Below are 6,503 nucleotides of genomic sequence, written 5' to 3'. Positions count from 1 at the left end.
AAATTAAGAGGGAATTAGGCTAGAAATTGTGTTGTTTAAATAAGTGGAAAACACAATCATTTATATTATAGCCTAGCCATGCAACCCTAGTTTGCATTGTGAAGGCAAACAAGAGCATGCATTGGGTCTTTTTCTTTCCCCTTTCTTCTCTCCTACCCGGTTTCACCATAGAAAAGGCAAAAGGATTTTTGTCTTATTTTTTGATATACACTACATGCATGAGTGTGTAAATTATTCATTCATTCCAACTTATCAAAAATAAAGATTTTAGAAAGAGAAAATCATCTTCCATTCTCCTCTCTCTCAACCGGTTTTGAGAGCAAAACCCAAATATTTTTGGGTCATTTTTCTACAAGAATTAATATTATCTAGTACCTATAATGTTAATTTTAATTAAGAGTAAGCCTTGGGTATAATTCCTTGGGAGAGATCCTACACTTGGGTCTTTGTTCATCCAAAAGGAAAGCTCAAGAACAAAAGAGAAGGAGATCTCTTTTGTGCCCATAAGAACCGAAATTACAATGTAAGGATAATTTCTTCTTTATTTTGCTAATTAGTTTGCATGCATACGACCTTTATTAATTTTATGACAAATTAATTTATAACATATATATGAATATGTAAGTATATAGATCTACTTTTCCTTCACACGCGGCGCTGGTGGTTGTGTCCACAGTTTGGCGACTCCGCTGGGGATGATACACTTAGATTAAGACTAGTGTTACCTAGGGTGAAACTCGAACAAAGTTAGGGAATAGTTTATATGAGACAGTTGTCAGTTCTCATTACTCTACCTTCTTAGGTCGTTTTAACCAGCCTTCCTAGGCTTAACCCAACCCATTCAACCAATTGTCCCGTCTGGACGCTGCAAGTTCCTATTTGCATGTAAAGATGGATAGCGATTGACGTCAACCATACCACAATGCTTACTCATGTTTGTATCAAGAGCCTTCACTACTCGTGCGAATGGACTAGGAACCGACCCGACTCATGTTTGGCAAGGACCTTTCCACAGACCATGGTATGATGAGTTGGTATGGCAACCCACCCTTTAAACCAAGGCCTTCTAAAAGCACTCAGCATACCGTTCTAATACCCACCCTTTAAACAAAACTCTGACAAAATTTTCAAAAAAAAATCTTTTTTCAAAATACAAAAATGCTAATCTTTAAAATGGCCTAAATAGCTCAAAATCAACAAAGTCAAGTCGAAACTCTGTCAAAATTTTAAAAATGTGTCAACCATTTCAAAAAAGAAAATAAAAAAATCAAAAAATGAAACTTCAAAGTCAACACTCCTACAATCACACAAAATGATTGTTTAAGACAACATTTCAAAATAAACTTTCTTCCAACTCACGTGACACACACGTGTCTTTTCTCTTTTTTTTTTTTAATTTTTTTTCCTGTTTTCTAGTCAACCCACGAGTCTTGTGTGAGTAAGTGGGCAAAATAGTCGAATGTGTCTTGATTCGTCGTCGGTTCTTATATTCATCCCAAGATGGTCAGAACAAATGAAAGCGCATCAAGCGTCCATGGTCCCGAAGGAAATGGTAATAGTCAAATCGTGGCCGCACTTCTCCGTCTGCAGACTAGTCCAGATGTCGCCTATGCTCGCCTCCAAACGATCGAAAATCATATAGTGGCTGTAGAAGCAAGGCTCCCTCCTACGGAGGAACCTATTCCCAACAATGACGACTCTCCACCCTTCATAAACGATTCTTCCCTAATCCTCACCGAAGCTGAAAAGCGTCTTCAATATTTAGAAGAGCAATTGATGTACCTCAAAGGGCAGGACATTTACAGGGAAAAGAGCCGAAAGTATGAAGCAGTAAATGCCCAACTAACTAATTTCAACATGACTGACATCTTGAACTTCAAGGGGCACGAAAACCCTCTAAACCACATTTGTGCTTTCAAAGATTACATGTCTATCAAGGGCATCAAGTCAGAGATGTTCTTAAGGATCTTTCCTTCATTTCTCGACACTATTCCCAAACAGTGGTTCTACTCTCTAGACCACAAAAAGATCTCCACCCGGGACGATACAGGCATCGAATTCACCAAGCAATACGCGGATAATGTCAAAATTCAAGTCAACATGCGCACTCTAGAGGTTCTTACCCAAAATGAAAAGGAAGGGTTCACTGACTTCCTAAGTAGGTGGAGGAAGATTAGCGCCCAACTTGTTGAGCGTCCAGACGAGGCCACTCTTGTGGAAAAGTTCGTGGACAACCTAAGGCCTATCTATGCAAATCATTTCAGGTACCAAAACATCATGTTTTGCAAAGACTTAACAGTATTAGGTGCGAGAATCGAAGATGATATTCGCAAAGGGCTCTTGTCCAAAACAGTAGGACGCGGATATCAAGGGTCAACATCAACTGGAAGTCGTTCCTACGGTTCCACTAGTTAGACCGACGATGTCAACCTCGTTAAGCCATCCAAGAAAAACATTACACCAAGGATGTTCACTGACATTGGTGACACATACATGAATGCACTAAAGAGGTTGATGAAGCAAGGAAGAATCCAACCAATAGGACCTACACCTGACTCGGAAAAGAAGACCAAATTCAGGGACGATAATGCTTATTGCGAGTATCATAGGGGAAAAGGACACGACACAGAAAACTGTTATTGGCTGAAGCATGCTCTCCAAGACGTGATTGAAGATGGACGTTTGCCTATCCCTCCTGTTAGCAAACCTACCAATACAAAGAATCCTCTTGTAATTCTAATGATCTCGGATGAGGATTCCACCTTGGATTGCTCACACCTTATCTCTTCAGTCAAAGATGAGATCAATATGGTCGACAATGGAGAAGCCTACTCTACCATCACACCAACTATTGCAGATTTTGTCGCATGGGCAAGAAGTGTGAGTAGACAGGTCGTTGAACTAAAGATGTCGTGTCATCTTTACGAAAGTCAATTACCAAATAGTAGACATCGAGGCATCCTTTAACATACTTCTAGGAAGACCATTGATTCATGCTTCCAAAGCTGTGTCATCCACGCTTTATCAAAAGATCAAAATCCCTTTAGATGGTCGAATAGTGACGATCACTTCGTCACCTATCAAAGCCGTCATCGAAAATATGTCCAGCAATCAGGTCGTATCGGATCCAGTACACGAATTGGGAGGATTTCAGATCGTTAACCTTGTGGAATGTGAATTGGCACCTCTATACTTCAACCCTTACTCCAACTTAGTGGTCAACCACATAATCAAATCCCAGGGATACTTCCCAGGAATGCCTGATACGTGCATTTTATATAGTCTTTTTAGCCGATTTTAGCACGTATTTCCATGTACTTTTGTACTGTTTATATTGCATTATGCCCCGAATTGGCTACTTTGGTTCATTTTGTCCGTTTTGTAGGAATGAACGTGAAAGTAGTGGAATCGTACCATTTTCATCCTATTTTGCATGCATTTTGAGGAGACGGGATTTTTCAGAGCGAGATATTGCATTGGGATGCGTGAAAGAACGGTCTACGAAGTAGTCGGCTATGAGTTGGAGCTGTTTCAGAGGAAGAATACTCGATCGAGCCCTTTTATTGATCGATCGAGTGGTTTTTGTAGTTGAGGTGGTCGATCGAGCAGTTTATTCTACTCGATCGACAATGCTGGAATTAGAGGTTACTCGATCGAGCAGTATTTCTACTCGATCGAGTGGATTGGTTGAAGAAGTCTTCGATCGAGCTGTTTCAAACTGCTCGATCGAGTGGTTTGGTGTTTCACGGGCCTTAATTAGTCCGTGTTACTTATTTTAGTTAATGGACTTCGCTAATTTCTATTTAAGCGCACAATAATCAGGTCATTATCATTCTATCACTTCTTGTCTTTCATCTTTCACTGCAAAAACACTACTCTTATTACGTTGCTTTTTCTTCTTTACTGTAACTTTTGCTTTTGGATTATTTTCGCTCGGATTTAGTTGTTCTTTACGCAGGAATTCTCGCGATTGTAATCTTTCTCTCCTTTTAATATTAATCTCTCTTTCGTTTGCTTTAATTGCTTGTTTCTCTATTCTTTAATTTCTGCCCTAATCTTTGTTTATGCAATTTTATTATAATTTTATTATGTTTAATATTAGTTTATTCATTATTATTAGTCTTGACAATATTGATAATATGAGTAGCTAATTTATTTCATGTTGGGATTAGGGGATCTATGGTAGAATTGTGACGATGTAGTGAATAGGTTAGATGAATTATTTGTGAGATTCTGTCCCAATGGCAATTTAACTGTATTTACCGGCTTAGTTGAGTGCACGCTTCTAAGTTACCCTTTAATCTGGTTAAATTTAATCCTAGATCGGAAGATTGGACTAAATAGAGCTGCTATGAACAGTAGACTACCCTGACGAGGACGGAAGTTAAGTTAGTGGAAATATAGGATAGAAAGTGGACCGGAACGACCTTTCCATATCCGTCTCACAGTAATTTAACTAAGTTATTTACAGTTGAGTCACTGGACTACCGTAGTGAACCGAAATCTCGACATGTTCCTTCTTTTTTGATCATCTCTATTACATTTTCTTGCTTTTACTGCTCTTTCTTTACTACTCTTTCCTTTAAGCCTTTATTAGTTTAGAAATCAATTTACAAACCCCCCACTTGTGACTGAATAGACGAACCTTTTACAGATATCTTGCCTCCCTGTGGAGATCGACCTGACTTCCCTAGCTATATAGTTAGTTTAGTTAGTTATTTTTGATAGGTATACGACTGTCTTATCAAATTTTGGCACCGTTGCCGGGGAGGCAATTGCCCTATCCATTTTTTGTTTCATTTATTTTATCCGTCTCAGGGAATTCTTATTCCTTGAGACAGTTCTTATTTATTTTCTTTCAGTGTTGTGTATGCCCAGGTCAAACAGGTTGGAATTAGTTTCAGCTGATTCTGAGGCAGAGAGACTGTTCAGGTATAGACTCCGTCTGCAAAGAGACTCACGAAAGGAAGACTTGAGTACTTTCGAACCCGAGCTTCAACATTTCCTATTTACAGAAGACCCGTCTTTAGTAGAAGATAATCTCAGTTCTGTAAACCAACCAGTAAAGATGCCGAATATCGCAAGTTATTCGGAGCCTAAAGCATCATCTATTCCCAATGGTTTCAATCTCCAGACTGAGGATGGGAATACTTTTGACATCCGTCCGTCTTATATCAATCTGGTGGAGAGAAATCTTTTTAGAGAGGTGGCAGGTGAAGACCCGAGGAAGCATATGGAGGTCTTTACGGACTACTGTTCTACTATCCCCGCCACAAAGGGGGTAACTCAAGACAAGATTAAGGAGGTGTTGTTTCATTTTTCTTTGACTGACTCAGCCAGGGAGTGGCTGACCGACTTGGACCGCACAGCCGCAGGGATCACGGACTGGGAAACCCTTGCTCTTACTTTTTATAAGAGATATTTCCCTCCGCAGCGCACCAATCAGCTGAGGGTAAAGATCACTAGTTTCAAACAGGCACCTGATGAGACCTTCTATGAAGCTTGGTGTCAGTTCAAGAGGTTGGTGAGGTCTCTTCCTCACCATGGTTTTGATCCGTGGTTTCTGTCCAATCTGTTCTACAATGGTTTGTACGATTACCACAGAGCTATACTTGACGCATCATCCAACGAAAGATTTCAAATGAATACTGATGATGATAAGGGATGAGCCATTATTAATGAGATGGCGACCCATTGTGCCGAGTATGGGAACCCACGGGACGGTATTCGAACAGTTCACGCGGTTGATAAGGTAGTTGTGGCTCGGCTGGAAGCCATGAATGCCCGTTTTGATAGATTGGAGCTGCAATCTGCTGGGGAGCCACAGGCGGTTCATTTGCTTACTAGACAGGACACTATCACATGTGAGAGGTGTGGGAGCAACAACAGTTATACTCCTATTGACTGTCTTACAGAGAAGGAACATGTCCTTGCTTTTCAACAATACAGGCAAGGAGGGGGTTCCTATTATAATAACCAAGGGGCAGTCCACCCCAACTTGAGGTGGACAAGTCAAAATGTGCTCAATCCTACTCCTCCACCGTAGCAGCAACAGCCATATGTCCCTCCTCATAAGGTTCAACAAGGCTTTCAAAAGCCTCCTTCCTTCCCTCCTCCCAATCACGGTGCATCATCTTCTGGTGGGGTAAGTGAGTTATCTGAGTTGAGGACGATGTTGCAGTCTTTGACAAAGCAGTGGCAGCTATGTGACCAACAAAAAGATGCGTCCATAAAATCACTTGAAACTCAAGTTGCCTAGTTAGCCGCGAACCAGTCCACGAGAAAGCAGGGTCATTTGCCGTCACAAGCCAGTGAGAATCCACATGAGACGGTGAATTTAATAAATCTGAGAAGCGGTCATTCATACGAGGGACCCGAGCTGTTGAAATTAGACCCGAGGATGACTAATACTGCTGATGAACAGGTTACTATTGACGAAAACGAGCTGACAACGAAGAAAGTGCTCGATCGACTAGTTTATGGGGGTCGATCGAGGAAAAATT

The 6,503-nt window shown here is 40.7% G+C and overlaps 1 non-coding gene across 1 annotated transcript; it reads right to left on the bottom strand.

Annotated features, from left to right (window-relative positions):
* Nucleotides 1–5,444: 5,444 nt before the first annotated feature.
* On the bottom strand, nucleotides 5,445–5,550 carry LOC141588839 (small nucleolar RNA R71). Its single transcript, XR_012519809.1, has one exon. It is a non-coding gene; the product is annotated as a small nucleolar RNA R71 (small nucleolar RNA).
* Nucleotides 5,551–6,503: the final 953 nt, after the last annotated feature.

This window comes from Silene latifolia, chromosome 6, assembly GCF_048544455.1.
Source record: "Silene latifolia isolate original U9 population chromosome 6, ASM4854445v1, whole genome shotgun sequence".
NCBI lineage: Eukaryota > Viridiplantae > Streptophyta > Magnoliopsida > Caryophyllales > Caryophyllaceae > Silene > Silene latifolia.
The sequence above is the reverse complement of the archived record's forward strand: the minus strand, read 5'-3'. Positions and strand labels throughout refer to the sequence as shown.